This window comes from Phyllobates terribilis, unplaced genomic scaffold (genome assembly GCF_046119375.1).
Source record: "Phyllobates terribilis strain yellow unplaced genomic scaffold, ASM4611937v1 Scaffold_3__8_contigs__length_932513732, whole genome shotgun sequence".
NCBI classification, from domain to species: domain Eukaryota; kingdom Metazoa; phylum Chordata; class Amphibia; order Anura; family Dendrobatidae; genus Phyllobates; species Phyllobates terribilis.
The window spans coordinates 1,899,464-1,910,809 of record NW_027362763.1 but is presented as its reverse complement, the minus strand read 5'-3'; the positions used below and the strand labels follow the sequence as shown (position 1 = coordinate 1,910,809).

The 11,346-nt window shown below is 38.4% G+C and overlaps 1 non-coding gene across 1 annotated transcript; it reads right to left on the bottom strand.

Moving 5' to 3' along the window:
* Nucleotides 1-381: 381 nt before the first annotated feature.
* Nucleotides 382-453, bottom strand: TRNAG-UCC (transfer RNA glycine (anticodon UCC)). Its single transcript has one exon. It is a non-coding gene; the product is annotated as a tRNA-Gly (tRNA).
* Between the last annotated feature and the right edge of the window lie 10,893 nt (nt 454-11,346).

Genomic DNA, 11,346 nt, shown 5'->3' with positions numbered 1-11,346 from the left:
CCAAGAAAGAAATAAAAGCATAAGCCTTAGCACAGAAAGTGAAAAAGATTCCAAACACCACTAAATGCAAAAAAACAATGAGTTCTTCAAGAATTAAACTATGGCCTATTGTTTTAAAAGCAACTACACCCACCAGCATAACACCAATGCCAACCCTGACATTGCTTTCATATTGGAGACTAACCCTACAAAGTATTTAATCAACAACTGAAGAGCAGAAGATCAGTTAGATGAGACAGTTGAAAAAAAGCTAAGAAATATTCTCTTCAATTTTTTTCTCATTTTCGTGGTTGTTAAATTATAAGAAGAAAGAAGAGCATGAGCCTTAACACGAAAAGTTAAAACTGAATAAAAGCATCACCAAATGTGAAAAACAATTCATGCGTTGGCCGGGAATCGAACCCAGGTCAACTGCTTGGAAGGCAGCTATGCTCACCACTATACCACCAACACTTACAGGAGCCGTGTTTTTTTCTTACATTTTCTGCACTAACAATATGAAATTATTAGTAAAAAGTAAGATGTGCCAGGAAAAAAACCCACATAAGTATTGCATTGACCAGGAGTCAATCGCAGGACAACTGCTTGGATGGCAGGTTTGCTCACCACTATACCAAAAATGTTTAAGGTACCCAGCATTTTTTTCACATTTTCTGCACTAACCCTACGAAATTGTTAGTAAAATTTATAACGTGCCAGAAACAAAACCCACATAAGTATTGCATTGGCTTGGTATTGAACACGGGTCAACTGCTTGGAAGGCACCTATGCTCACCACTACACCACCAACACTTACAGAAGCCATGTTTTTTTCTTACATTTTCTGCACTAACAATACGAAATTATTAGTAAAAAGTAAGACGTGCCAGGAAAAAAAAAACATAAGTATTGCATTGGACAGGAACCAATCGCAGGTCAACTGCTTGGAAGGCAGGTTTGCTCACCACTATACCAAAAATGCTTAAGATACCCATCATTTTTTTCACATTTTCTGCACTAACCCTACAAAATTGTTAGTAAAAATTATGATGTGCCAGAACAAAAACCCACATCACTATTGCATTGGCTGAGTATTGAACATGGGTCAACAGCATGTAATGCAGCTATGCTCACCACTATGCCACATATCCAAGCCCTTTCCACCTCCTGCCGACTCCAACTCAAAAACATCTCCCGGATCCGTGCATTCCTCATCAAAAACACTAGTGCATACCATCATCATATCCTGCCTCGACTACTGCAACCTCCTGCTCTGTGGCCTCCCTTCCAACTCTCTTGCGCCTCTTCAATCTATCCTAAACTCTGCTGCTTGACTAATCCACCTGTCCCCCTACTATTCCCCGGCCTCTCCTCTCTGTCAATCCCTTCACTGGCTCCCCATTGCCCAGAGAATTCAGTTCAAATCCCTAACCATGGCATACAAAGCCATCCACAACCTGTCTCCCCCATACATCTGTGACCTAGTCTCCCGGTACTTACCTGCACGCAACCTCCAATCCTCACAAGATCTCCTTCTCTACTCCCCTCTTATCTCCTCCTCCCACAATTGTATACAAGATTTCTCCCATGCTTCCCCCCTACTCTGGAACTCTCTACTTCAACATATCAGACTCTCACCGACTGTGGAAACCTTCAAATGGAACCTGAAGACCTACCTCTTCTGACAAGCCTACAACTTGCAGTAAACACCACTGCATGACCAGCTCTACCCTCACCTACTGTATCCTCACCCATCCCTTCTAGAATGTGAGCCCTCACGGGCAGGGTCCTTGCTCCTCCTGTACCAGTCGCTGACTCGTTTTGTTAAGATTATGTAAATGCTTTTGTTATGTATATCCCTATCACATGTAAAGCGCCATGGAATAAATGGCGCTATAATAATAAATAATAATAATAATAATAATAATATCACGAAGATTTATGGCACCCAATTTTTTTGTTTTACCTTTTCTGCACTAACACTACGAAATTGTTAGCAAAAGTATGACGTGCCAGAAAAAAAAAAACACCTATGTAATGCAATGGCCGGAAATCGACCCCAGGTCAACTAGCTTGGAAGGCAACTATGCTCACCACTATACCACCAATTCTTACAGGATCTGCTTTTTTTTTACATTTTCTGCACTAACATTACAAAATAGTTTGTAAAATGTATGATATGACAGAATTAAAACTACATAAGTATTGCATTGGCTGGGAATCAAACACGGATCAACTGCTTGGGAAGCAGTTATGCTCACCATTATACCACCAATGCATGAACCCGCTTGACTGGTTTGGCCTTTTGGCTGTTAAATCTGCTAAAGTTTTACTGGAAAAAAGGAGGACTGAATATGTCTTGAAAGAGCCAATTAATAAAAAGTTTAAAAACAAGGCAAAGCATTGTCCAAAACTCAAAGATGAATACTTGTGAATCAGCTATGGAGCTTTTCCACCAATTCTTACAATTCTCTCAATTATTTTCACTTTTTTGCCAATAAGGTAACTAAACTCTTACCAAGAAAGAAAGAACATTATGAGCCTTAGCTCAAACAGATTACAAAGAGTCAACAGCAGCACCAAATTCCCCCTAAAGACCTCTGCCATTTTTGGCATTTTTAACACTAACTCTAAAGACAGAGGAGTTTTTGGAATCAGTTATGTAGCTTTTCCATCTCTGCCTACAAATTCTCTCAATTAGCTTTGCTTTCTGCCCACTAAGGTAGCTAAAGTGTTACCAAGAAAGAAATAAAAGCATAAGCCTTAGCACAGAAAGTGAAAAAGATTCCAAACACCACCAAATGCAAAAAAACAATGAGTTCTTCAAGAATTAAACTATGGCCTATTGTTTTAAAAGCAACTACACCCACCAGCATAACACCAATGCCAACCCTGACATTGCTTTCATATTGGAGACTAACCCTACAAAGTATTTAATCAACAACTGAAGAGCAGAAGATCAGTTAGATGAGACAGTTGAAAAAAAGCTAAGAAATATTCTCTTCAATTTTTTTCTCATTTTCGTGGTTGCTAAACTCTAAGAAGAAAGAATAGCATGAGCCTTAACACGAAAAATTAAAACAGAATAAAAGCATCACCAAATGTGAAAAACAATTCATGCGGTGGCTGGGAATCAAACACGGGTCAACTGCTTGGAAGGCAGCTATGCTCACCACTATACCACCAACACTTACAAAAGACATGTTTTTTTCTTATATTTTCTGCACTAACAATATGAAATTATTAGTAAAAAGTAAGACGTGCCAGGAAAAAACCCACACATAAGTATTGCATTGATCAAGAATCAATCGCAGGTCAACTGCTTGGAAGGCAGGTTTGCTCACCACTATACCAAAAATGCTTAAGGTACCCAGCATTTTTTTCACATTTTCTGCACTAACCCTACAAAATTGTTAGTAAAAATTACGACGTGCCAGAATAAAAACCCACATAAGTATTGCATTGGCTGGGTATCAAACACGGGTCAACTGCATGGAATGCAGCTATGCTCACCACTATACCACCAAGATTTATGGGACCCGTTTTTTTTGTTTTACCTTTTCTGCACTAAAGCCCCCGTCTCACATAGCGATATCGCTAGCGATATCGCTGCTGAGTCACGGTTTTGGTGACTCACCAGCGACCTCACCAGCGATGTCGCTGTGTGTGACACTTTGCAACGATCAGGCCCCTGCTGTGAGGTCGCTGATCGTTGCAAAGTGTCCTGGACCATTTTTTGGTCGTTGGCCTCCCGCTGGCCAGCACACATCGCTGTGTGTGACCAGCGGGACCAACGATCTGGCTGGTAACTATGGTAAACATCGGGTTACTAGGGGCACACGCGCACTTAGTAACCCGATGTTTACCATAGTTACCAGCCTGCTCCTGCTTGCAGCAGGCTGGTAACGGGAGCAGGACATCGTGGAACGATTCTTTCCACGATATCGCTGCTCCCCTGATCGCTGGTGAGCCTGCCTGTTTGACAGCTCACCAGCGATGTATTAGCGATGCAGCAACGATCCCTGACAGGTCGTATCGTTGTCGGGATCGCTGCTGCATCGCTTAGTGTGACGGGGCCCTTACACTACGAAATTGTTAGCAAAAAGTATGACGTGCCAGAAAAAAAAACACACCCCTGTTTGGCATTGGCCTGGAATCGAACCCTGGTCAGCTGCTTGAAAGGCAGCTATGCTCACCACTATACCACCAATGCTAACAGGATCTCCTTTTTTTTAACATTTTCTGCACTAACATTACAAAATAGTTTGTAAAATGTATGATATGCCAGAAATAAAACTACATAAGTATTGCATTGGCCGGGAATACAACCTGGGTCAACTGCTTGGGAAGCAGCTACGCTCTCCACTATACCACCAATGCACGAACCCACTTGACTGGTTTAGGCTTTTGGCTGTTAAATCTGCTAAAGTTTTACTATAAAAAAGGAGGACTGAATATGTCTTGAAAGAGCCAATTACTAAAAAGTTTAAAAACAAGGCAAAGCATTGTCCAAAACTCAAAGATGAATTCTTGTGAATCAGCTATGTAGCTTTTCCACCAATTCTTACAATTCTCTCAATTATTTTCACCTTTTTGCCAATAAGGTAACTAAACTCTTACCAAGAAAGAAAGTACACTATGAGCCTTTGCTCAAAAAGATTACAAAGAGTCAACAGCAGCACCAAATAAACCCCTAAAGACCTCTGCCATTTTTGGCATTTTTAACACTAACTCTAAAGACAGAGGAGTTTTTGGAATCAGTTATGTAGCTTTTCCACCTCTGCCTACAAATTCTCTCAATTAGCTTTGCTTTTTGCCCACTAAGGTAGCTAAAGTGTTACCAAGAAAGAAATAAAAGCATAAGCCTTAGCACAGAAAGTGAAAAAGATTCCAAACACCACCAAATGCAAAAAAACAATGAGTTCTTCAAGAATTAAACTATGGCCTATTGTTTTAAAAGCAACTACACCCACCAGCATAACACCAATGCCAACCCTGACATTGCTTTCATACTGGAGACTAACCCTACAAAGTGTTTAATCAACAACTGAAGAGCAGAAGATCAGTTAGATGAGACAGTTGAAAAAAAGCTAAGAAATATTCTCTTCAATTTTTTTCTCATTTTCGTGGTTGCTAAACTCTAAGAAGAAAGAAGAGCCTGAGACGTAACACGAAAAATTAAAACAGAATAAAAGCATCACCAAATGTGAAAAACAATTCATGCGGTGGCTGGGAATCAAACCCAGGTCAACTGCTTGGAAGGCAGCTATGCTCACCACTATACCACCAACACTTACAGAAGCCATGTTTTTTTCTTATATTTTCTGCACTAACAATACGAAATTATTAGTAAAAAGTAAGACGTGCCAGGAAAAAAAACACACCCATGTTTTACATTGGCCCGGAACCAAACCCAGGTTAACTGCTTGAAAGGCAGCTATGCTCACCACTATACCACCAATTCTTACAGGACCAGCTTTTTTTTTTACATTTTCTGCACTAACATTACAAAATAGTTTGTAAAATGTATGATATGTTAGAAATAAAACTACATAAGCATTGCATTGACCAGGAATCAATCGCAGGTCAACTGCTTGGAAGGCAGGTTTGCTCACCACTATACCAAAAATGCTTAAGGTACCCAGCATTTTTTTCACATTTTCTGCACTAACCCTACAAAATTGTTAGTAAAAATTATGACGTGCCTGAAAAAAAAACACACCCATGTTTTGCTTTGGCCAGAAATCGAACCTGGGTCAACTGCTTGGAAGGCAGATATGCTCACCACTATACCACCAATGCTTACAGGACCAGCTTTTTTTTTTACATTTTCTGCACTAACATTACAAAATAGTTTGTAAAATGTATGATATGTTAGAAATAAAACTACATAAGTATTGCATTGGCCAGGAATCGAACACGGGTCAACTGCTTGGGAAACAGCTATGCTCACCACTATACCACCAATGCATGAACCCACTTGACTGGTTTGGGATTATGGCTGTTAAATCTGCTAAAGTTTTACTTAAAAAAGGAGGACTGAATATGTCTTGAAAGAGCCAATTAGTAAAAAGTTTAAAAACAAGGCAAAGCATTGTCCAAAACTCAAAGATGAATTCTTGTGAATCAGCTATGTAGCTTTTCCACCAATTCTTACAATTCTCTCAATTATTTTCACTTTTTTGCCAATAAGGTAACTAAACTCTTACCAAGAAAGAAAGTACACTATGAGCCTTAGCTCAAAAAGATTACAAAGAGTCAGCACCAGCACCAATTAACCCCTAAAGACCTCTGCCATTTTTGGCATTTTTAACACTAACTCTAAAGACAGAGGAGTTTTTGGAATCAGTTATGTAGCTTTTCCACCTCTGCCTACAAATTCACTCAATTAGCTTTGCATTTTGCCAACTAAGGTAGCTAAAGTGTTACCAAGAAAGAAATAAAAGCATAAGCCTTAGCACAGAAAGTGAAAAAGAGTCCAAACACCAAAAAATGCAAAAAACAATGAGTTCTTCAAGAATTAAACTATGGCCTATTGTTTTAAAAGCAACTGCACCCACCAGCATAACACCAATGCCAACCCTGACATTGCTTTCATATTGGAGAGTAACCCTACAAAATGTTTAATCAACAACTGAAGAGCAGAAGATCAGTTAGATGAGACAGTTGAAAAAAAGCTAAGAAATATTCTCTTCAATTTTTTTCTCATTTTCGTGGTTGCTAAACTCTAAGAAGAAAGAAGGGCCTGAGACTTAACACGAAAAATTAAAACAGACTTAAAGCATCACCAAATGTGAAAAACAATTTATGCGTTGGCTGAGAATCAAACTCGGGTCAACTACTTGGAAGGTAGCGATTCTCACCACTATACCACCAACATTTACCGAAGCCATGTTTTTTTCTTACATTTTCTGCACTAACAATACGAAATTATTAGTAAAAAGTAAGACGTGCCAGGAAAAAAAACCCCACATAAGTATTGCATTGACCAGGAATCAATCACAGGTCAACTGCTTGGAAGGCAGGTTTGCTCACCACTATACCAAAAATGCTTAAGGTACCCAGCATTTTTTTCACATTTTCTGCACTAACCCTACAAAATTGTTAGTAAAAATTATGACATGCCTGAAAAAAAAAACACCGATGTTTTGTATAGGCCAGGAATTGAACCCGGGTCAACCGCTTGGAAGGCAGCTATGCTCACCACTATACCACCAATGCTTACAGGATCAGCTTTTTTTTTTACATTTTCTGTACTAACATTACAAAATAGTTTGTAAAATGTATGATATGCCAGAAATAAAACTACATAATAATTGCATTGGCCGGGAATTGAACCCGGGTCAACAGCTTGAGACGCAGCTATGCTCACCACTATACCACGAATGCATGAACCAACTTGACTGGTTTGGGATTACGGCTGTTAAATCTGCTAAAGTTTTACTTAAAAAAAGGAGGACTGAATATGTCTTGAAAGAGCCAATTACTAAAAAGTTTAAAAACAAGGCAAAGCATTGTCCAAAACTCAAAGATGAATTCTTGTGAATCAGCTATGGAGCTTTTCCACCAATTCTTACAATTCTCTCAATTATTTTCACTTTTTTGCCAATAAGGTAACTAAACTCTTACCAAGAAAGAAAGTACACTATGAGCCTTATCTCAAACAGATTACAAAGAGTCAACAGCAGCACCAAATTCCCCCTAAAGCCCTCTGTCATTTTTGGCACTAATTCTAAAGACATAGGAGTTTTTCAAATCAGTTATGTAGCTTTTCCACCTCTGCCTACAAATTCTCTCAATTAGCTTTGCTTTCTGCCCACTAAGGTAGCTAAAGTGTTACCAAGAAAGAAATAAAAGCATAAGCCTTAGCACAGAAAGTGAAAAAGATTTCAAACACCACCAAATGCAAAAAAACAATGAGTTCTTCAAGAATTAAACTATGGCCTATTGTTTTAAAAGCAACTACACCCACCAGCATAACACCAATGCCAACCCTGACATTGCTTTCGTATTGGAGACTAACCGTACAAAGTATTTAATCAACAACTGAAGAGCAGAAGATCAGTTAGATGAGACAGTTGAAAAAAATCTAAGAAATATTCTCTTCAATTTTTTTCTCATTTTCGTGGTTGCTAAACTCTAAGAAGAAAGAATAGCATGAGCCTTAACACGAAAAATTAAAACAGACTAAAAGCATCACCAAATGTGAAAAACAATTCATGCGTTGGCCAGGAATCAAACCCAGGTCAACTGCTTGGAAGGCAGCTACGCTCACCACTATACCACCAACACTTACAGAAGCCATGTTTTTTTCTTACATTTTCTGCACTAACAATACAAAATTTATTAGTAAAAAGTAAGACGTGCCAGGAAAAAAAAACCCACATAAGTATTGCATTGACCAGGAATCAATCGCAGGTCAACTGCTTGGAAGGCAGGTTTGCTCACCACTATACCAAAAATGCATAAGGTACCCAGCATTTTTTTCACATTTTCGGCACTAACCCTACAAAATTGTTAGTAAAAAGTATGACGTGCCTGAAAAAAAACAAACGATGTTTTGTATTGGCCGGGAATTGAACCCAGATCAACTGCTTGGAATGCAGCTATGCTCACCACTATACCACCAATGCTAACAGGGTCAGCTGTTTTTTTTACATTTTCTGCACTAACATTACAAAATAGTTTGTAAAATGTATGATATGCCAGAAATAAAACTACATAAGTATTGCATTGGCTGGAAATCAAACCCGGGTCAACTGCTTGGGAAGCAGCTATGCTCACCACTATACCACCAATGCATGAACCCACTTGACTGGTTTGGGATTCTGGCTGTTAAATCTGCTAAAGTTTTACTTAAAAAAGGAGGACTGAATATGTCTTGAAAGAGCCAATTACTAAAAAGTTTAAAAACAAGGCAAAGCATTGTCCAAAACTCAAAGATGAATTCTTGTGAATCAGCTATGGAGCTTTTCCACCAATTCTTAAATTTCTCTAAATTATTTTCACTTTTTTGCCAATAAGGTAACTAAACTCTTACCAAGAAAGAAAGTACACTATGAGCCTTAGCTCAAAAAGATTACAAAGAGTCAGCACCAGCACCAAAATACCCCTAAAGACCTCTGCCATTTTTGGCATTTTTAACACTAACTCTAAAGACAGAGGAGTTTTTGGAATCAGTTATGTAGTTTTTCCATCTCTGCCTACAAATTCTCTCAATTAGCTTTGCTTTTTGCCAACTAAGGTAGCTAAAGTGTTACCAAGAAAGAAATAAAAGCATAAGCCTTAGCACAGAAAGTGAAAAAGAGTCCAAACACCACCAAATGCAAAAAAACAATGAGTTCTTCAAAAATTAAATTATGGCCTATTGTTTTAAAAGCAACTACACCCACCAGCATAACACAAGTGCCAACCCTGACATTGCTTTCATGTTGGAGACTAACCCTACAAAGTGTTTAATCAACAACTGAAGAGCAGAAGATCAGTTAGATGAGACAGTTGAAAAAAAGCTAAGAAATATTCTCTTCAATTTTTTTCTCATTTTCGTGGTTGCTAAACTCTAAGAAGAAAGAAGAGCCTGAGACTTAACACGAAAAATTAAAACAGACTAAAAGCATCACCAAATGTGAAAAACAATTCATGCGTTGGCTGAGAATCGAACTCGGGTCAACTACTTGGAAGGCAACGATTCTCACCACTATACCACCAACATTTACAGAAGCCATGTTTTTTTCTTACATTTTCTGCACTAACAATACGAAATTGTTAGTAAAAAGTAAGACGTGCCAGGAAAAAAAAACCCACATAAGTATTGCATTGACCAGGAATCAATCGCAGGTCAACTGCTTGGAAGGCAGGTTTGCTCACCACTATACCAAAAATGCTTAAGGTACCCAGCATTTTTTTCACATTTTCTGCACTAACCCTACAAAATTGTTAGTAAAAAGTATGACGTTCCTGAAAAAAAAAACACCGATGTTTTGTATTGGCCGGGAATTGAACGTGGGTCAACTGCCTGGAAGGCAGCTATGCTCACCACTATACCACCAATGCTTACAGGGTCAGCTTTTTTTTTTACATTTTCTGCACTAACATTACAAAATAGCTTGTAAAATGTATGATATGCCAGATATAAAACTACATAATTATTGCATTGGCTGGAAATCGAACCCGGGTTAACTGCTTGGGAAGCAGCTATGCTCACCACTATACCACCAATGCAAGAACCAACTTGACTGGTTTGGGATTTTGGCTGTTAAATCTGCTAAAGTTTTACTTAAAAAAAGGAGGACTGAATATGTCTTGAAAGAGCCAATTACTAAAAAGTTTAAAAACAAGGCAAAGCATTGTCCAAAACTCAAAGATGAATTCTTGTGAATCAGCTATGGAGCTTTTCCACCAATTCTTACAATTCTCTCAATTATTTTCACTTTTTTGCCAATAAGGTAACTAAACTCTTACCAAGAAAGAAAGTACACTATGAGCCTTAGCTCAAAAAGATTACAAAGTGTCAGCACGAGCACCAAAATACCCCTAAAGACCTCTGCCATTTTTGGCATTTTTAACAGTAACTCTAAAGACAGAGGAGTTTTTGGAATCAGTTATGTAGCTTTTCCACCTCTGCCTACAAATTCTCTCAATTAGCTTTGCTTTTTGCCAACTAAGGTAGCTAAAGTGTTACCAAGAAAGAAATAAAAGCATAAGCCTTAGCACAGAAAGTGAAAAAGAGTCCAAACACCACCAAATGCAAAAAAACAATGAGTTCTTCAAGAATTAAACTATGGCCTATTGTTTTAAAAGCAACTACACCCACCAGCATAACACCAATGCCAACCCTGACATTGCTTTCATATTGGAGACTAACCCTACAAAGTGTTTAATCAACAACTGAAAAGCAGAAGATCAGTTAGATGAGACAGTTGAAAAAAAGCTAAGAAATATTCTCTTCAATTTTTTTCTCATTTTCGTGGTTGCTAAACTCTAAGAAGAAAGAAGAGCATGAGCCTTAACACGAAAAATTAAAACAGAATAAAAACATCACCAAATGTGAAAAACAATTCATGCGTTGGCCGGGAATCGAACCCGGGTCAACTGCTTGGAAGCTGCTACACTCACCACTATACCACCAACACTTACAGAAGCCAAGTTTTTTTCTTACATTTTCTGCACTAATAATACGAAATTATTAGTAAAAAGTAAGACGTGCCAGGAAAAAAACCCCCACATAAGTATTGCATTGACCAGGAATCAATCGCAGGTCAACTGCTTGGAAGGCAGGTTTTCTCACCACTATACCAAAAATCCTTAAGGTACCCAGCATTTTTTTCACATTTTCTGCACTAACCCTACAAAATTGTTAGTAAAAAT